Raw genomic sequence first — 22,794 nt, forward strand, 5'->3', positions numbered from 1 at the left:
CGTCAAACACAAATTGGCTGAGTGCACATGAACACACAGCCTCACTGATGGAGTGACAGCACACACGCTGTCTGAGGGTCTCTCTCTCTCTCTGTGTTCAATTCCATTCAAAGTGGCTTCATTGCCGTGGGGAAACTTAGGTTTACATTGCCAAAGCAAAGTGTAAAATAAAACAAACACAAAACAAAATGTGCAGTTAAAGATATACCCCCCCCCCCCCCCCCCCCCCCCCGTACTACAACAAGGACATGTATATTGCAAATGTCAACTGTCAAGAGGACAAAAGCATTGCCACTGCAGACGCTGCTCAAGCCAGTCGAGGACTTCAAATACCTCGGGGGGCCTGGACTGACTCCACTGAACAGGAGTGGAAGGTTCAGAGAGCACTTGCCTGGAAAGTGGAAACCCTTGCATGGGATGAGGAGTGTGTGGAAATCAGACATATGGGAGAAAGACCTTAAGAGGCGGCTGTTCATATACAGCACTGTGTGGAGTCAGTACCGCTGTGTGGGGCGACATGGACCCTCACAGTACAGCAGGAAAGAACCCTGGATGGAGTCTACAAACATAAGAATGCATAAGAAGGTCCGCATCAGAAATGCGGACCTCTATGGGGACCTACCACGGGTCACAGACAAAGTCACGTCAGAGAGAGAAGGATGAGGCTGGCAGGGCACTATGCGTCATGGGCACCCAGAACTCGAGGCAAGTATTTGACTCTATGGGAGCTAACCCCCGGGCAGGGCCAGGAGGGGGAAAGAAGCGTACTAATATGATGTATAATGCTAAAAGGATAACCCAATAATCCCAGGGCTTGTTTCCGCTAAGGTCCTGTGAATTCAATTAAAGGCAAACAATGTACAATACCTATGTAAAACATCATGTATATACACAAATAGATATCAAACAGAAAGATGTGTACAGTAAACAGTTGGGGGGGGAGTCTCGATCTTTCTCTCTCTCTCACTATCTCTCTCCGTTGCTCTCTGAATGTGTTAGAGACTCTGCAGGCGTGTATTTACTTGCTTGTCGCGATCATCATCATCACTTCATCACTTCTTTAACAGCATTTAACTGCATGGTGTTACTATAAGGTCCTCACATTTTCTTAATGGGATTTGGCCCAAACATATTTGTGTCTGTGTGTGTGTGTCATACTTTCACACAGATTGGGAATAATACTATGCAGTGATAAAGCGATATATTCAGTGCAAATAAAGGCAACCTCTTGGAACGAGGCTTCGATGTGAAACTATTCTCTAGGCCTACTTCTTCCCCGCTTTCTGTCACGCACGCACGCGTGCACGCGTGCACGCGTGCACGCACGCACGCACGCACGCACGCACGCACGCACGCACGCACGCACGCACACACACACAGGTACTGTACACACAAGCGATTGCAACATCTCCACCTGCCTGGTGGAGAAAATAAAACATTCAAACAATGTAGCTCCCGAACCAAATGTTTTATTCACCAGGTGTTGAGACGATGCCTACACCATATGTATGTATCTTGTGTTAGCTAGGGAAGCATATGGCCTTGTTCTTGTACACAACGTACTGTAAGGATTGCTTGTGATGCCTGCTGCTGCAGCCTCACAAGTAGTGATGGACAGACGCAAGAGCATTTTAATGTAATGAATACTTTCATTAATGCGAATATGAAAATGTAAATCATCGCTGTTGGACAGAAACCGTGTGATATCTTTCATTTTCATGAAATCAATGCTCTATTGTATACTTTGTAATAGGCTATATATTTAGACCCTCCAGGAAAAAAAGAAAAGAAAAAAAACATATGCGATCACAGAATTTCCAGCATAAAAGCAGAAAATGCGGCATTTGGCTTAACGTGTATTTTGCCAGGTTTATTTTTAAATGGCACATAAATAATCGCATAATTCCACGCAAAGTAATTTTGCAACTTTTCGCGTATTTCGCAACTTGTATTATATTCATCTATTTTTACAGCTATTTTTGCTCTTTTTGCTAATGTTTGAAGATGTTTTGAAAAACAGTTTTGGATGTACCCGCTTTCCACCACACAGCAACATAATATACTGTAAATAGACTGAGGCAGTGAGTTAGTAATATTTTTGTTGGACGGGGAAATTGTTTCCTCAGAAACTGCCCAGCCCGAGCAAATACTGTTTTATTTACCTTCATCAATATTCAATTCCTACAGAACACATTAGGGCTTTTTTTCCCCACAACTTGTTCTCCCCATAAACAGTCAGCCTATTGCACACCCAAATACAGTATAGCTCCACTTGATCAGCAGACAAGTTCACAGAAATGATCGTTTTCATCCAGTTGTGGAATAAAATTTAGGCCAATGTTTTCAGATGTGGTGAAATTGGAGTTAGACTCACTGCTATCAGCTATATTACACATACCCATTACAACTGCAGCAATATCAGAAAATGCATTCACATATTCACAGTCAATATTTTATAATGCACTGGGATGCATAAGTTGAGGGCCGTGACGCAAAGCAGTGATTATTTCCTCATAGCTGACTGCTCACGTAATTATCATAATTATGATATCATATACCACAGGTAACTTGGAATGTCTCCATACTCACCACCAATGACCACCATATTCTATGGTGGTCATTGATTGATTTGATGTAATAGTCACCAGTTACCAATTATGACCCGGATTACTACATTACAAGTTCAGTCCGATAACCGCCAGGTGGATTATTTATTTAACATTTTGGCCATAATGTGAGGTGGGGGGCTCAGAGTGCGTCCACTATAGGGAAAATAGGCTTTCAACTCCACAAAACCGCCTTTGTATTGGCGAGTAGCGAAAGTGCATGTTCGGCTTGACAGCCGGAATGCGTTGGTCGTTTTTTAAAGATGGAGTGCCGTGAATTCTGTATACTTTTTCTGTTTTGTTTCTAATAGACCCCCAGGTGTGGTTAGAATATTTAAATATATCTTCCCTGTGTTGGTTTCTTCCTGAAAGCTGAAAGCCTTTGAGTCAAAAGTTCCAAGCGAGTGCAGGAAGTTGAAAGTCCCACAGCGTTAAGGAGACGTCCTTCTAACGCAACCGGAGCAATTCAGACGGGTGGTGATCAGCGTTATGAAAGACAATTTACACAAGTTACGCACGCGGAAGCTTCGCCAGCTTCCGCTTTGCCTCCGCTATGCTTTGCAAGGAATCTCTGGAAAGTTTTGCCTTCAACAGAGACACGCGACCCAGAGCCGGAAGAGGCATTTATACCTTTCTATGTCTATGCCAGGGACTCGAGAAGAGAAGATTTAATAAAAAATGATTCAACATCTTTCAAACACTTTCAAGATATATATATATATATTTTTGCGGCTTTCACCTTTATTTCATATTTTTTATAGAAGGACATACAGTAGGCTGACAGGAAATGGGGGAAGAGAGATGGGGGAGTGACATGCAGTAAAGGCCGTCGGGATCGGGAGTCGAACACGCGGCACACTGCCAGACTTGGACTACCGGCCAAGGTGCCTGGACCACTGAGCCTCGGCCCAAGCCAATTATTATTTGTTTTAATAGCAGATGCACAAGCCACTAAGTGAGTTTGTAGATCCGACTTCTTTTTTTTTTTTTAGAACTACTGTTCTAAACCAATGTTCTAAATCCTATATGTATATACTGTACACACCATAGCTCAAATACAGTGACACCGTGCACACACACACACACACACACACACACACACACACACACACACACACACACACACACACACACACACACACACACACACACACACACACACACACACACACACACACACACACACACACACACTTTGTGTGACGCTTTAGTATGATGAAGTAGTAGAGAGTTAAAATAATAAGATAAGAGGTTTATTGTGCCTGACAGCAACGGTATGCAGTAGTAAGTAGTGTCACACGTGCACGCACATATAAAAGCACAAACACTCAAACGCCCACATAAGCACATATCGTCACCTTATTAAACGAATGGCCTAAGTCATTTTTTGCTGAAAATGAGTTTTTGGCCTAAATCAACTCGTGGTGATGCTGGCCACCTCTGGTAAAATCGCCTAAGCCCTAACGTAAAAGGCCTTCCTGTTACACCCTATTAAAAAAATGGCCTATGTCAAGAGTGAGACTTAGGCCATTTTATTTTGCCTAAGTCATAATAAAATGTGACTTAGGCCATTTTAACACACCTTTCAAAATGGGAGTGAATGGGACTCAATGGGAGTGGATGGGAGGTACTGTTACTTTGGGACTGATAGAATGGGACTGAATGGGAGTGAATGGGACTGCATGGGAGTGAATGGGAGGTACTGTACTATGGGACTGATACTATGGGAGTGAATGGGAGTTACTGTTACTATGGGACTGATATAATGGGACTGAATGGGAGCGAATGGGACTGAATGGGAGTGAATGGGAGGTACTGTTACTATGGGACTGATAGAATGGGAGTGAATGGGAGTGAATGGGAGGTACTGTTACTAGGGACTGATACTATGGGAGTGAATGGGACTGAATGGGAGTGAATTGGACTGAATGGGACTGAATGGGAATGAATGGGAGTGAATTGGAATGAATGGGACTGAATGGGAGTGAATGGGAGGCACTGTACTATGGGACTGATACTATGGGAGTGAATGGGACTGAATGGGACTGAATGGGAGTGAATGGGAGGTACTGTTACTATGGGACTGATACTATGGGAGTGAATGGGAGGTACTGTTACTATGGGACTGATACTATGGGAGTGAATGGGAGTGAATGGGAGTGAATGGGAATGAATGGGAGTGAATGGAAGTGAATGGGAGTGAATGGGACTGAATCGGAGTGAATGGGAGGTACTGTTACTATGGGACTGATACTATGGGAGTGAATGGGAGTGAATGGGGGGTACTGTTACTATAGGAGTGAATGGGAGTGAACTGGACTGAATGGGAGTGAATGGGAGTGAATGGGACTGAATGGGAGTGAATGGGAGCTACTGTTACTATGGGACTGTCACTCCCATTCATCCCATTCACTCCCATTCAGAGTGAAAGGGAGTGAATGAGAGTGAATGGGAGTGAGTGGGAGTGAATGGGAGGTACTGTTACTATGGGACTGTCACTCCCATTCATCCCATTCACTCCCATTCACTCCCATAGTATCAGTCCCATAGTAACAGTACCTCCCATTCACTCCCATTCAGTCCCATTCACTCCCGTTCACTCCCATTCAGTCCCATTCACTCCCATTCAGTCCCATTCAATCCCATTCACTCCCATTCACTCCCATAGTAACAGTACCTCCCATTCACTCCCATTCAGTCCAATTCACTCCCATTCAGTCCAGTTCACTCCCATAGTATCAGTCCCATAGTAACAGTACCTCCCATTCACTCCCATAGTAACTACCTCCCATTCAGTCCCATTCAGTCCCATTCAGTCCCATTCACTCCCATTCACTCCCATAGTAACAGTACCTCCCATTCACTCCCATTCAGTCCAATTCACTCCCATTCAGTCCAGTTCACTCCCATAGTATCAGTCCCATAGTAACAGTACCTCCCATTCACTCCCATTCACTCCCATAGTAACTACCTCCCATTCAGTCCCATTCAGTCCCATTCCCTCCCATTCACTCCCATAGTATCAGTCCCATAGTAACAGTACCTCCCATTCACTCCCATTCAGTATCAAATGTCTTTGTGCTCTGATATTATTTTAAACACTGATACTGATACTATGGGAGTGAATGGGGGGTACTGTTACTATGGGAGTGATTGGGAGTGAACTGGACTGAATGGGAGTGAATTGGACTGAATGGGACTGAATGGGAGCTACTGTTACTATGGGACTGTCACTCCCATTCACTCCCATAGTATCAGTTCCATAGTAACAGTACCTCCCATTCACTCCCATTCAGTCCCATTCACTCCCATTCACTCCCATTCAGTCCCATTCACTCCTGTTCACTCCCATTCACTCCCATTCACTCCCATTCACTCCCATTCACTCCCATAGTAACAGTACCTCCCATTCACTCCCATTCAGTCCAATTCACTCCCATTCCGTCCAATTCACTCCCATAGTATCAGTTCCATAGTAACAGTACCTCCAATTCACTCCCATAGTAACTACCTCCCATTCAGTCCCATTCAGTCCCATTCCCTCCCATTCACTCCCATTCACTCCCATAGTATCAGTCCCATAGTAACAGTACCTCCCATTCACTCCCATTCACTCCCATAGTAACTACCTCCCATTCAGTCCCATTCAGTCCCATTCCCTCCCATTCACTCCCATAGTATCAGTCCCATAGTAACAGTACCTCCCATTCACTCCCATTCAGTCCCATTCACTCCCATTCACTATCAAATGTCTTTGTGCTCTGATATTATTTTACACACTCTGTGGCTGACCCTAAACCATGGTCTATTAAAAATAATTGGAATAAAAACATTTTGCCTAAGTCACTTACTGCAGAAGTAATTTGGCCTAAATAAGGTTTATAATTGCCTAAGTTAAAATGGCATGTTCAGATATTGGCCTAAGTCATTTTATCCTTACATGTTACATGATTGACATACACCTTTATTTGTATGTCAATAGTCATATTTTTTCATATTTTTTGGAATTTAAATAATTAAGAAATATAATATATTCTACATTTGGCACAGTTTTTTGTGTTTCCTGAAAACCTTGAGAAAATGACTTAGGCAATTAGTTTAATAAGGTGACGATATATAACACATAATGCTCTAACCATCAAATACGTGTGAGAACAGAAAGGCACTTTTTTAGAGGAGGACACTGTTTCTGCAGTTCTCAGGTCATTAAGTAATTTGTTCCAAAGTGTAGGTCCATAGTGGCCAAATGTACCCTCTCAGCACCAGACCTACATTTTACTTCACGTTTGGCCAGGATGATGATCTGAGAGGCCTAACTGGTCTGTGAGCAGTAAGCAGGTCACCGATCTATTTAGGAGCTAGATTCTACGCTGTACGGAAATATGTTGTAATTCCTTTGGGGAGTCAATATAATGTAGTGATCTGAGCCAGTGGTTCCCAAAGTGGGGTCCGGGGACCCCCAGGGGTACTTGAGGGAGTTGCAGATAAATGATAATTTGTAACCAAATGGACCCTTATGGGTCTGTAACTCAGAGTAAAATTAACAGTGGTTTTACAATATAAATTGGGGTACCAGAGATAGAAATGCCATTAAATCGGGGATCCGTGGCATAATGCGTGTGAAACTGGGGGTCCTTGAAATTAATATGTTTCGGAATCACTGCTAGAGTCGTAAAAATCCTCCCTTATCGGGGTCACTGGCATATGATTTCAAATGGGGGGGTCCGTGGCCTAATAAATGTTGATTTGGGGGTCCTTGACACGAAAAGGTTTGGGAACCACTGATCTGAGCACATGGAGTAATGCATTCAGTTATTTTTGTCCCAGTGAGTAATCTGGCTGAAGCATTTCGGATGAGCTTCAGTCTACCTTTTTGAGTGGTGCAAACCACTCCAACAACCAGCTTTGTTTGTATCCGTGTTTGTGTGTACCTGTACGTGGGGCCCAAAGGAATGAGCATGGTTACTATGGTCACTGACATTACGTCAGACCACAGCTGATCAGGCTATATAAGACCTTGCACCACTCAGTTCACACGGGTGTGATTTTTAGGTATAGCCAAGCAAACAGGGCGCTACAGTAATCCAACCCAGTGGTTCTCAACCTGTGGGTCGGGACCCCCAGGGGGGCAGCCCACATCATTTTGGGAGGGGTCCCCAGATGACAGTAAGTAAGTGGAAATGTATGGACTGTACTATGGAATACAGGAAAGACAAAAATGAAAATACATTAAATGAAGAAAATAAGTATTGACAGTTGAAATATGATGGGGCCTGAAAAGGTTGAGAACCACATCTTAACCTGTTGGAGACAAATGCATGGACCAGTCTCTCAGCATCAGGCAAGAAGCGTCTTAGCTTTGAGATACGTTTTTCTTTGCCGATGCATGGACTGTGCTCGAGGTAGTAGAGTACTTCAAATAACTCATCTGTAGGCCTATACTGCTTCAACGGAATGGGATGTGAAGGGCACGCGCCTGGAATGCCCTGCATGGGATGGGAAGATTGTGGACATCTGACATGATGGGAGAAGATAGAAGAGAGGCGGCTGTTCGTATTGTACAAGCTACAGTTGGGTGCCACCGATATTGTCCCTTATTATTTGACCCATTTAGGCCTGACCTCAACATTTTAAAAAATCCTTCTAAATCCTCCAGTTTTCTGAAATAAATATTTTCACGATTTTTCAAAAATAGCAGACCTACAAGCTCGTAGCGCGCCACTCGGTGGCGCACTATGAGCTTGTAGATCTATTTTTCAATAGCTAAATTATAACATAATGTTTAAAACACCAAAAGGGGTTCCCGCCCAAAATGGGTTAACTGTCCTTTTGCGCAGATCACGCAAACCTCAGCAAAAAGAAAAGGATGGCCTCCAACTGTACGTACAGTGCTGCTGTAGGGGGGCAGGGACATGGACCCTCACAGCAGCGCAGGAAAAGGGCCTGGATGGATGCTTAGCTGATGTCAATGAAATAAAGCATATAAGAGCAGCGGTTTATTGTGTTTAGGGATGTCCCGATCACGTTTTTTTAGCTACCGATCCGATTCCGATCATTTGATTTTGACTGCTGATACCGATTTTTCCCGATCTGATATTTATATTTTTTATAGAACACTTATGCCATATCACAATAGTACAATATATCCCCAAATCACAGACAATATCCAGTCTATCATTATATGGATTTCATATCGATACTATAGCGATGTCCTGATCACTTCTTTTTTTTTGCTCCCGATCCGATTCCGATCATTTGAAAATGACGTGATTGGCCGAGATTTCCCATCACGTGATCGGATCGGGACGACCCTAATTGTGCTCCTTTCTCTTTAGATGTACAATTTTGTGTTTTTGATTAATTGATTGAAATATGTATAATTGTGTTTTTGATTGATTGATTGAAATATGTATTAACAGTTTGCAGAATTACAGTACATTTCAAGCACAAACTCAATACAAAGACTGTTAACTGTGAGTGGACGACCCAATTGAGCATTACACTTGTTTACAAGAGGGTCCACCATGTTCAATTCATCACTGTAGGAATGGTATACAGTATACAGTAGGCTGCACTGCGGTGCGGTACAACTAATATTTGCACTAGTTTGTTTGAGCCCCAGGCAAACATCCGATAATATTTCTCTTTTGGGTCTTTGGCTAAAAAGTTTGGGTTCTGGGTTATATAGTTGGAGGCCATCGATATTGTCCTTTTCTTTTTGCTGAGGTTTGCGTGATCTGCGCAAAAGGACAGTTAACCCATTTTGGGCGGGAACCCCTTTTGGTGTTTTAAACATAGTTATAATTTAGCTATTGAAAAATAGCAGATCTACAAGCTCATAGCGCGCCACCGAGTGGCGCGCTACGAGCTTGTAGGTCTGCTATTTTTCAAAAATCGTGAAAATATTTATTTCAGAAAACTGGAGGATTTAGAAGGATTTTTAAATTTTTTGAGTTCAGGCCTAAATGGGTCAAATGATAAGGGACAATATCGGTGGCACCCAACTGTATATAGGGCAGATCGGAGTACGCTCTAGTTGTTAATCACTGGCAGATCCAGATTGCTCCTCGTGAGTCAGGGAGTTCCAATAGCACGCTTGAGAGGAGCGGGGAAAACACCCGACTGTAATGAAGCTACAGTATCAACAATATTCACAACAGTAAATCAGTTCAAAAATCCACCCCCTTTTCTGGGAGAGGGGAACATTCACCAGAATCAGGTAGTGTACAAGCTCACAATGTGTCACAACAACACGACACGTTGTGAGCTTGTAGATCTGCTTTTTCTGGCGAAGATATTGGCGTCAAAGGAAATAAAGAGAAGACAAAACTACAGATAGTACTAGATTCGGCACAAACATGTGGGAAGAGGGCAGGGCACCCTACAAAATGAGTAGGGTGCCCTAGCCTGCAGACATTGTCCTGCAGACATTAACCCATTTAAACCGGGAAGGCATCTGTGCCACTATTTTATTTTATCTTAGCAACATACGCTTTTCAGAAAACTCTTTACAAGCTCACACGTATAAGCTTGCATCTGCAATTTTTTTATTATTATTTTTTTTTTTTAACATTTTAGAAAAATCTTTCAAGTGTTTGAAAAACATTTGAATAATTTATTGTTGAATAATCTTTTTTTAAACAAATCTTCTCTTCTGGGGATCCCTGGCATAACACATTTTCAGATGGGGGTCCGCAGCCAATATATATATCTATAATTCTGCGTTTGAGATCAACAACCGATTTAGAAGGTATTGGTATAGAATCTCAATGGGCCAAGCGCCTCAAATCCCCATCCATATTTAAAACTGACCTAAAAACATGGATCTCCTCCAAATATAATTGGACTTAGAATTCTATCCCCCACCAGCGTGTCCCCAGAGAGTCAAACAATGCACTCCCTCAGCGAGCTCCACACAAGGAGCCCAGTGGGAGTGGCATCCTCTTTTTCTGTAAATATCATTTATATCTTTGCTGCTAGCGGTGCTGTTGCAATGAAATGTATTGTATTCAGTGTATTGTATGTCTTGTTGATGAATTGAGTACGATCGGACCACAATGGAAACAAAGCTTTAAGTATTTTCATTTTATCAATCAATCAATCAATCAATCACACAGAACTCAGGTTTGTATAGAGTGTTTAAGTGGTTAAAAGACAGTGAGGCCTCATTCACACGTACTAAACACCAATCAAGCAAATGTTTGGTCGTTTTTTTGGGCCACCGGCCCACCACACTGCTTTTCCAATGGGAGTCACGTGGTTTGACCAAACATTTCTGTTTGATGAGGGGTGAGGGGCAGAACACCACCAGCAATCAGCAATCAAACAAAAATGTTTGATCAAACCATGTGACTCCCATTGGAAAAGCATTGCGGTGGCCCCAAAAAAACGACCAAACATTGCTTGATTGGTGTTTGGTACGTGTGAATGAGGCCTGAGAGACACTCGTGAACAGTTTAGTGGACATGGATTCAAGGTGCTCGCTGACGAAATTCTACATATCTGTTCTCATTAGTGTGTCAGCTGTAGCTCAGGAGATAGAGCAGGTGCGATAACCTGTGGGTGCTCCTGTCGTGTCGTTGAAGTGTCATTGGACAGACACTGAACCCCACATTGAATCCAATGAGTCGTTCGGTGTGAGCTCGCCACCGTCGGTGTGTGAATGTGGGAAGTGAGGACGCTGGCGGCGGCTGTTTTCCGCTTCACCTCCCAATGTATGAATGAATGGACCATTATAAAGCGCTTTGAGTGCTTAGAAAAGCGCTATAAAATGCAGTCCATTAGCAACAGTACATGAGAAGGAGAGCGTTATCGTCAATACATTTGAACGTCATGGCACCTTTATCTTTGTGTTAGTTATGTGATCGTTGCATTCCTTTTATGCCTTTGAATGTGTGCTTGATTTGAAAAGGTGCAGGCAAATTCAAATAGTCTGTGGAGAGAAGTTTAATTTACAAAAAGGAAATTCAAACGTGAATTAGTTATTTAACTGCAACATTAGGTACAGTAATATAGCCAACAATTGACATAATTATGCATGTGAGTTTGGCAACATTTTAATGACTTGGAGAATGTCATTAATGGGAAAATGGTCTATGTACAAATGACTTGTTTGCACTAGACGTACATGACAGCACTTATTTTGTCGATGTTGATCATCATCATCGTCATCATCTGCGAGTATGATTGTCCTCCTGGTCGGTGGGTCTGGTCATCTGTGGGTGCTTCAGGTGCTGGAAGAGGCCGATCCGTGATCCACAGTCTCTATTGCAGTGGGGGCATATATGAATGGTTGTCTGGGGGTGTGAGGAGCTGTTTTGGTGGTGGATCTCTCCTTTCTCGGTTGCCTCTTTCCTTCCGTGGCATGGTGGAGGAGCTATTCTGATTGTTCTGCGCCTTCATGGACCATCCTGCACAACATTCAGTTTCTCTGGAGGGAGGGCAGCCTCCTTAGGGGGCTGGGAAGTGGCTGGTCCTTCAGGAGAATGCCTGTGCATGGACTCATTTATATTTCAATGGCATGGAGACCAAGACGACTGGGAGCACATCGTTGCTGTATAGCCTTCATCCTTCCGCCTTTGTGACCGCTGTGTGACCGCTGCCATCATCCACCCACTCCATCGTTGAAGGTCTTCTTTTTGGATCGCTCTTGGTCTGGAACCTCCCCTTTACATCTTTTTTGTGGCTTTCGCCTTTATTTTATTTTTTTATGGAGGGACAGACAGTAGGCTGACAGGAAATGGGGAGAGAGATGGGGGGGGGAAGACGTGCAGTAAAGGCCGTCGGGATCGGGAGACGAACCCGCGGCACACTGCCAGACTGGATTGCCAGCCAAGGTGCCTGGACCACTGAGCCACGGCCCAGGCCTGGAACCTCCCCTTTGACCTGACCACCCATGGGTGACCCAGGAGCGTAAGCTCCAGACGGCATCGCTCTCAGATTCATCGGAAACGCGCAAGGCTCTCCACATGGTGATCCAAGGAGAGCCAGTCGACTACAGTAGGTTCATGGACATATTTCTCCAATCGTGAATCGTAAAAATCACTTTTGATGAGCACCTGTTAATGCCTAAATTGTATAATTGCAGATTGTAAATATGCTAAAATATATGGAAATGCTGCTATCCCCTTCATTTCATGGGCATGCATTCTTATGATCTTTGAAAGGTTTTATTAACACTACAGAAAGACAGAAGGGAAAGGTGAGGATGTTTTCCATTAACAGCAGATGTCTAACGATGATTATACCGGATATTTCAGGGTATAAGCCAATTACGATTATGACTGTAATGGTGCCTACCTACCACCCTGTCTGAATATACCTGAGCAGGACAGGAGATATAGCTTTACAGAAATAAACTAATTATAACTCCCGGTACAAAAAAATACAATTAGTAGATAGAACAAGATGAGACAAAATGGCACGAGATAAGACAGAATGGCAAGAGAGTATAAGCTTTTTCTTTTCTTCAAAATCTCAATCTATATCTTCTCGTTTTATTAAAATTTATTTATATTGCATATCCTCATTGTTTAATTAGTGGCACCTATTTTGTCTTATGCCTCATGACTAATTTAAAAAAAAAACTTTGTAACATTGTGAAAATAGCTAATCTAGAAGCTCACAACTTTTGGCTGTAAATCAGCTATTTTAATGATTTTCAAATGTCTTTTAAATAGGGCCAGTGTCCAAAATAGGGTGGTTATTAACATACCAGCAAACACACTGACATCAAACAAAGCTGATGAGCATAAAACTCCCATATCCAGTATTGTATTGTTAAGTATGTTTGGATGGCAAATCGATAACAGACCCCCCCCCCCCCCCCCCCGCGCATTCAAGCTATTGTCCGTGAAGCAACCATCCTGCTACACCAAATGAAACAAAATCAGTAGACAAGAAAACAAATGCAACACTGCAAACAAATTGTCTATTGAATAAAATGGCCCCACTAAATAGGACGTCGGTCTGACAGACTGAGCGAACTGCTTGGGATGAGAAAATCAATTAAGTTTGGGGGGCCCCGGCGGGGAGGCGTCCAGTGGGCGTCTTGGAGGAAGTAGCCGCCGTGTTCCTTCGCGATAAGAAACATTCCTCTTTTTATATTGGGTTATGTTGAGGGGAGATTATCGTTTGGCAGGAGCCACGGTACTCCTCACTCATTAAGTGCGTTAGTGCCAGTCAGTCCTTCACGCTGGTGCCAAGATTATACGGCATTGTAATAGCAGGTTGATCACTCCAACACGCTGGTATGAGGCAGGACCGCTTTTAGTCACGTCAGACTTTAATTGCCTGTTTTATTGGGGCTTAGTTATTAACCTTCGGCCTCCTGCGGTGACAGAGGGTGTTTTTTTTTTTCTTCTTCTCTTTGTCAGATTTGTCGTGCTGGGTTTGCTTGGCTCGGGCTCTGCGGAACAAGGCGAGGAGTGCACAGATTAAGAGGGAGGCATCTGTGTTATCCTTCAAAAGACACGGGTCATTACAGGGACTTCTCTGCAGGAGTTTTGCCATATTGTTCCCACGTCTAAACGATTCGTGGGATTTAGGGAAATTTATGCTAGCGCTTTTCTTTGAGCTATCCGAGAATTTGCAGCATGAACATCATCGCTGCCAAAATACGCAGGCCACTTGTGCTTCAAAAAACGGCAACAATAATGGCTTACTGATATTTCCATGCGAATAAATGTAATTTACATCTTATTAAAAGGACCCGGGTATTTTTTTGCTATACTTGACATCACCGCTGCCGACCATTTTCCAAAGCATAATTTGGGTTTGTTTGATTTTCCCGTGGATTCCATTAACTTCAAATACAGTCTGAAAATCAACTTGAAATTGCTTGAGGTGTGAATACCATAGACATGTACGTGTACTTTTTCATTTGCCAATAAGGTTTCATACAGTAAAGGGCCTTGTGGAGACTCAGTACTGCAGGCGCAAATCATTTTTTTCTTAATGCATTCCGAGCAAAACCAAGAACGATATCAACAACAAACGCAAAAGTGATGATGATGTATAGCTGTATGCACAAACAAATAGATTAGCCTCTGACCCCGTGGGGTGTATGTTCCTGGCGCATCCCCTTGAACAGGGTTAGTTGAATTGGGTCTCCCAGTAATGACACCGTCTGCCCCTCCCCGAGTCACAGAAATGAAAAGGCCCGTCACGTGTAATTGGTGTGCAGCGGGCTGACCCTGCCCGGGACCCAGAGTAAATATAACCTGACAGTGTGTAGAACGGAAAAAAAGGTAGAGGAAGAAAGTCTCTTTTGATCCCTTATTCATCTCTTCCGCACTTGTCACTGATAAGGCTGGCGGGGTAGGGAACGATAGACGGATGATTTTCCCTAAGGAGAGGCGAGAGGAAGAGCGAGAGAGAGAGACTGCACAGTCTGCACTGCTGTGTCACTAGACATTGGGAGGAAAAAAAGAGACACACAGCGAGGAGGGTGTGTGTGTGGGGGGGGGGGGGGGGGGGAGTGAAATGGAAGAATAATACAAAAGGGGAAAAAAATCATTAAACACGCATATTGCTCTGGGGAAGAGACTAATATAAGGGAGGGAGCTGAACGCCTTGATTATACTTTGTCTTACGACGGTGTCGTGCGGTGATAAGAGCAGATATACAAGCCCCCCCCCCCCCCCGACACGTTGTGGTGTTTGTGACGCATTGGGGTGCTTGTAGATCTGATATTATCGCCGCGAGACACGGGCGCATATACGCCGGAGTGGGCTTTAACCCGTTTAGGCCCACTCCGGCCTAAACGGGTTCTCAATATTTCATGTCAAGGACCCCCAAAAATATATGAAATTGGCCGCTGACCCCCATCTGAAAATGTGTTGTTTCAGCGACAACCTCAAGCAAAGATTTGAGTTAAAAATGTACATGATTTTTCAAAAATAGCAGACCTACAAGCTCGTAGCGCTATGAGCTTGTAGATCTGCTATTTTTCAATAGCTAAATTACAACATAATGTTTAAAACACCAAAAGGGGTTCCCGCCCAAAATGGGTTAAACTAAGCATAATAAAAGAGATGGGCATAGAGCAGCTGTTGTACTGTGTTATGGTCGTAACTGCGTGGACAGTGGTTATCGTGCGAGGGGCCCGATCACGCAGCCATTTATTTCGCCTCTCCTGGCTGACTAAAGCAATTTGAAAAGAAATTGTCTGATTGCCGGCGAAATAATCCCCTGCAAATGTGTGTGTGTGTGTGTGTGTGTGTGTGTGTGTGTGTGTGTGTGTGGGTATTATCAGCAGCACGGTTTATTATGCAATCAGTTCTCTATTCAACACCAAATGAGGACTGCGGCATGTGCTCCTTGAACAATTAGGTGAATTGCGTGCGTGCGTGCGTGCGTCTGTCAGGGAGTGAGAGCAAAAACACAGTGACAGATCGAGAGAGCGAGCTGCAGACAGACAGACAGACAGACAGACAGACAGACAGACAGACAGACAGACAGACAGACAGACAGACAGACAGAGAGCTGCTCACTGAAGCATAATTCCATTACAGTTGGTATGGGTGATGTGAAGAGGAACCATTAGATGTATAATGAGGATAGATGGATGGGGGCGATGACAGAGACGATGATGGTGGTGGTGGCGAACAAGGGAACAGGGGAGGCTGGGGAGCCTATAGCCCCTGAGAGCATGTCACACACACAGAGACACCCCCTCCTACACAGTCACTGACTGTCTGAGCCAGTGAGCTCGTTCATTCACTCACTCACTGTGCATATACTGTAAATTGTAAATGAACGGTCGAAGAGATTTTAACAGTGTCTGACCCCATGCAGTGACATTGAGAGCACTGACCAAAGGAGAAGAGAGCCATCCCTTGGATGCCATGTAACCTACAGTCCGGGTCTATACGTCTGTTCCTCTCAGGTTTTGAAAGGTACCTTCAGGTTTTGAAAGGTACCTTTCAAAACCAAAACCTTTCAGGGGAAAGGTACTTCTGGAAGCCACACCTCTGATGGGTGGGGTTATCTTATGCATGGTATGTAGACCAGCAGTCCATGAACTGTTTAGAGACTGATGATACTGTTATGATATGTTATGTAGGTTCTTGGTTTATACCTATGATCCTATACTATTTCTATGTATTTGATGTGTTACCTCCCTTACCGAACGAAACAAACGAAAATGCATCGCTTGGATGCACCTGGGACGTATATCCTCGGTGATGTATCCCACGGTCATCGGGGTTTCGGGTCTCGCGGAAATTATACCCCTCACTCGGGTGACCCAGCCGGGGTGATCCCGACATACGTCCCAGTAGCTACTCTCGATCAGACCCACTATAGGGAAAGACCAGGGCCACACAATCCGTTGGATCCACTCCGGAACTATACTCTGCCGGGACTGGGAGGTACAATTCTGGCATGTGGAGCACTACCGTACTGCATCGCTCTTGATTAAGAGCGTACTGTATGTCTGCTAAATGCCCGAATTGTAAACACTGCTCGCGTTGATGACTTGAAATGGGACATTCTGCATAATGAGTATACTTTTGGTACATTTTTAGGCCAATACTTTTGTACTTTCACTCAAGTACATTTTGAATTCCGGGACTGCTTTGCTTGTAAGAGAGTATTTCTATATTGCAGTATTGATACTTTTACTTCACTGATGGTCAACAACAAACTGTGGACTCAGCGACCTGCCTGAATTACAAACCTATACAGAAACACACATTTCTTCAACAGCAGAGACGGCGCCGACATACTCCAACTGAATTTGAACAAACTTTGTGTTCGGTGTACAGTGTGTACTGTACGCTGCATAAAGTCATATAGTATTAAAATGTTCTGAAGCAGGAAATCCTCACAGAACTGATTGTGTGGACATACAGTACAGTACAGGATTTATATGTTGCAATAAAACATATTCCTATATTCCCCAGGATGGCATGGGTTCCCCTCTGTACCGTAAAGCCCCCACTCACAATCCCGCACGCACACACACTCCCTCTCTCTCTCTCTCTCTCTGTCACGCGCACACACACACACACACTCTTTCTCTCGCCATGTTCTCTCTATATCTCCGTCTCTCACACACACACACTCTTTCTCCATCTCTATCTACGGGCGCACGCACGCACTCTCTCTCCATCACACACACACACACACACACACACACACACACACACACACACACACACACACACACACACACACACACACACACACACACACACACACACACACACACACACACACACACACACACACACACACACACACACACACACACACACACACACACACACACACACACACACACACACACACAGAAAGATGAGGAATGTTTAAGGCATGCTGGCCACTATGGAGCCCCAAGGGTTCTGTTATTTTCTGCCTCGGACATGGTGCTGAATGTAAACTAGGATCTCTCTCTCGACACATTTGATATCAGAGGTGGACCATAGCCTCTCTGTAGCCTCCGGGAGCTTCCAGGGAAAGGCTGTTTTAACACATTCTGGACGGGAAACCCCTTTTGGTGTTTCAAGCATTATGTTATACTTTAGCTATTGAAAAATAGCAGATCTATAAGCTCGTAGCGCGCCACCGAGTGGCGCGCTACGAGCTTGTACTGTAGGTCTGCTATTTTTTTTAAATCGTGAATATGTGGCGCAATATCTTTCACAGCAAACGTTTTTTTGTTTAAATGTTTTTTTTTGTGGCTTTCGCCTTTATTTTATATATTTTTATGGAGGGACAGACAGTAAGTAGGCTGACAGGAAATGGGGAGAGAGATTACAATTTACAATTTACAATTTAGGCATTTAGCAGACGCTCTTAATCCAGAGCGACTGATGGGGGGGAAGACATGCAGTAAAGGCCGTCGGGATCGGGAGTCGAACCCGCGGCACACTGCCAGACTGGATTACCAGCCAAGGTGCCTGGACCACTGAGCCATGGCCCAGGCCAACAACGAACGTTTTTACTCAAATCTTTGCTTCCGACATAGAAACATGAGGTTTTTCAGAAAATCGTTCAGGAGTTAGAAGGCATTTGTATAATCATCCTCTGCAGGTCTAAATGGGTTAACCCATTCCTGGCGGGAACCCCTTTTGGTGTTTTAACTAAGCATTACGTTATACTTTACCTATTGAAAAATAGCAGATCTACAAGCTCCTAGCGCTCCACCGAGTGGCACGCTACGAGCTTGTAGGTCTGCTATTTTAGAAAAATCGTGAAAACGCGGCACAAATCTTTGAATATAATATTCTTTCAGAAGACTTTTTATTTTTTATTTCTACGTCAGGTCTAAATGGGTTAAGGCTTCGGCCGAGTCCAGGCATGACATGCTTCATCTAATCACGTACAAGATTGGAATTATATATCACCGGCCGCCTCGCTCAGGGGGATCAGATTATTCTGTTCGTCGGGTGCATGGTGTGTGAGGATGAAAGGCAATGGAGTTGTTGTTAACGGGTAATTGTACCGTTTTCACTGCTGTCGAGTACGTAACACAATGGGAAGTACAGTGGAGGTGTTAAAGGACCACTTCACCACTTTTCAACTTCTCTTCCTATAATTGGTCCTCACTAATGTTCATGATAAAATACCACCATGTTTTTCTACTCAGTCGGTGTCTCAGTTCACCAGTGACATCATCGATGGTGAATCCAAGCCAATAGAAACGGCAGGCTTTCTTTTCCTGAAAAGTTGCAATGCAAAAGTTGAAGCCATCGTTCTCACGATAATAAAAATCTAAATATATTTTAAAACAAATCTTGTTTAAAAAAAAATCTGCCTAATGATGATGTCAGTGGTGGACGGGTGTCCGAACTGCCCAAAGCCCTCCTATGAGACACAGACTGAGTAGGAATAAATGGTGGTGTTTTATTATGAACATTAGTGAGGACCAATTATATGAAGAGATGTTGAAAAGTGGTGAAGTGGTCCTTTAACTATAAGTACATTTGTGACCAGATTTGACCGAGAGCCTGCCATCGCGCAAACTCCAGCTTTTCACCAGAGGAGGAAAAAAAAATATTTTTTTATCCAAAATGAGTTAATAGCACAGGCAGACTCTTCACATACTATAAGCTGGGTCTGAATTCGTTAAAATCGTGCACTTGGTGACAAGTTTTAGATTTTTGGTATGGTGGTAGGTATGGTTAAAAGGTTTTCAAAAACCATCGCAAACAAGTTGGGAGCGCCCCCTAGTGGTCCGTTTGCAATTAATCTAATATTAAATGGGTCAGTATAGTTATAAATCAAAATAATTGATAAGAGATTTTCCAATGGATTCTATTAGTATTGGGTGTGCTAAATAACATACTAAAAAATAGGAAAAAATAACTTCTGGAAAGGCATAATTTTCAAGATGGCGTCCACGATGGCTGCCGGGAGCTTAAAATGCCTATAAACTGGGATTTAATACATAAAAAATCATAACAATTATGCACTTGGTGACAAGTTCTTGATTTTTGGTATGGTGTTAGGGATGGGCATAAGGTTTTCAAAAACCATCGCAAACGAGTTGGGCTCGCCCCCTAGTGGTCCGTTTGCAATGAATCTAATATTAAATGGGCCAGTATATGGTTAAAAACCATAATAATGGATAAAAGAAAAAAATCAATGGATTCTATTAGTATTGGGTGTGCTAAATAACATACTGAAAAAATAACTTCTGGAAAGGCATCATTTTCAAGATTGCGTCCACAATAGCTGCAAAATGCCTATAAAGCTTGGATTTAATATGTAAAAATTTTTTTTTTTGATAAAATAGATTTTCCAATGGATTCTATTAGTATTGGGTATGCTAAATAACATATAAACATTTTGGGTGAAAATAACTTCTGGAAAGGCATCATTTTCAAGATGGCGTCCACGGTGGCCTCAGTAAGCTTAAAATGCCTATAAACTGGGATTTAATACATAAAAAATCATAACAATTATGCACTTGGTGACAAGTTTTAGATTTTTGGCATGGTGTTAGGTATGGGCATGAGGTTTTCAAAAACCATCGCAAACGAGTTGGGCTCGCCCCCTAGTGGTCTGTTTGCAATGAATCCAATGTTAAATAGGCCAGCATTGGATTCATTGCAAACAGACCACTATATATTTTATCAATTATTATTATTATTTTTTTTACATATTAAATCCCAGCTTTATAGGCATTTTGCAGCTATTGTGGACGCAATCTTGAAAATGATGCCTTTCCAGAAGTAATTTTTTCCTAATTTTTTAGTATGTTATTTAGCACACCCAATACTAATAAAATCCATTGGAAAATCTCTTTTATCAATTATTTAGATTTTTAGCCATATACTGACCCATTTAATTAGATTCATTGCAAACAGGCCACTAGGGGGCGCTCCCAACTCGTTTGCGATGGTTTTTGAAAACCTTATAACCATACCTACCATCATACCAAAAATCAAAAACTTGTCACCAAGTGCACGATCTTGTTGATTTTGGACGAATTCAGACCCAGCTAGCATGTCTGAAATAAGTGTCAGAGCTGAAATTGACATGTAAATATGAAATAAATGCTTACACATGTAGCTAGGTGTAATGTTAGAGTCCACAGAAGTGAACCTTTCAAGCCTGTTTTCTCAACTCGCTGTTTTCTACAAGACATTACTCTATAAGCCATATCCCCCCCTGTCCCCCCCCCTATCTGCGCGCCTGCGCTTGAGTAAAGATTTGAGGTATTTGTACTTTACTTGACTATACCGGTATTTCCAATTTCCAATACTTTTACTTCTACTCCACTACAACTCCAAATATTGTAATATACTCCACTACAATTATTTGAAAACTCGTACATTAACCACTTCAGCCCTATATACATTTTGACCATTTGAAAATAGCCGATCTACTGTGCAAGCTCACAATGATTGTAGATCTGCTATTTACAAAAAATATATATATATTTGAAAACCTGAAATGGGACATTCTGCATATTGAGTACTTTTACTTTTGGTAGTTTAAAAACATTGATATACCAGTACTTTTGTGCTTTTACTCAAGTACATTTTGAATTCCGGACATTTACTTCTAACAGAAGGCTATTTCTACAATGCAGTATTGATGCTTAAGGCCTCACTCAGACCTTTACTGCATTGCTGTATGCTTGTTGGATGAATGTTGTGTAGTGTCACGCCCCAATGCATTTCCAATGGGAGTCACATGGTTTGACACAACATTTGTGTTGTATGAGGGGGAGGGGCGCAGTCGAAACACAGCCGAAAGCCATACAACAGCTTGTAGTCCAAAATGTGGACTACAAACCATGTGACTTCCATTGGAAATGCATTGGGGCGGCCAATGAGGTCTGAGTGAGGCCCTAAGGGATATTTCACTTTAAAAGAAAACTGTGTCAATTTATTGTCTATACTCAGGCTTATGTGAACACCCCAGGCAGTTTTTAAGTTGCTTGACTCAGTATTTAATTATGTATTAGGCATTTAGATGGACCATGTTTTTTTCATTTACCGTTTTCATTTATTTTCAATAGGTTATTTTCCAAAATAATTATTATATCTCCTGTGGCTCAGGAGGTAGAGCAGATCGTCCAATGATCCGCGGGTCGCTACTTTGAATCCCGGCCCACCTTGCCTCCAGTGGTCGCCACCGTTGGGTGTGTGAAGTGAGGACGCTGGCGTCGACTGTTCGCCGCTTCACCTCCCAATGTATGAATGAATGGACCATATTGTAAAGCGCGTTGAGTAAGCACGCGTAGAAAAGCGCTATAAAAATGCATTCCATTATTATTAGAAGGACAATATCAGTCACCATCAGAAAAAAGGTTGGGTGTTTTTGATGAATCTATCATGGTTAAAATGGAGTTTGTATAGAAAGGGGGCGGGGAAGGTAAAAATGAATATCAAATATCGAATTACTGAATCAAGTAAGGTAAAAACTGTTCACATAAGCCCGAGTAGAGGATACAATATACAATATCCCTTTAGTAAGAAATGCCAGTACTTTTTCCACCACTGGCTAAGCCTGATTTATTTATCATCATGTGACGGTGTTAGCAATCAATTAGCCTGGAACTCACCTATGCTTTTTATGGCATAGGCAGCTCCCGGCAAGATCCGCCGGGAGAAACTATGTGCAGCTGTGCGACATGAGACTAAATTACTTAGAGCGACAGAGAGAGAGAGGAGTGTGTGTGTGTACGTGTGTGTGTCAATTTAATAAAGGTGTAGACGATCAGAAATCA

The sequence above is a fragment of the Electrona antarctica genome, assembly GCF_951216825.1.
Source record: "Electrona antarctica genome assembly, chromosome: 16".
Taxonomy (NCBI): Eukaryota; Metazoa; Chordata; class Actinopteri; order Myctophiformes; family Myctophidae; genus Electrona; species Electrona antarctica.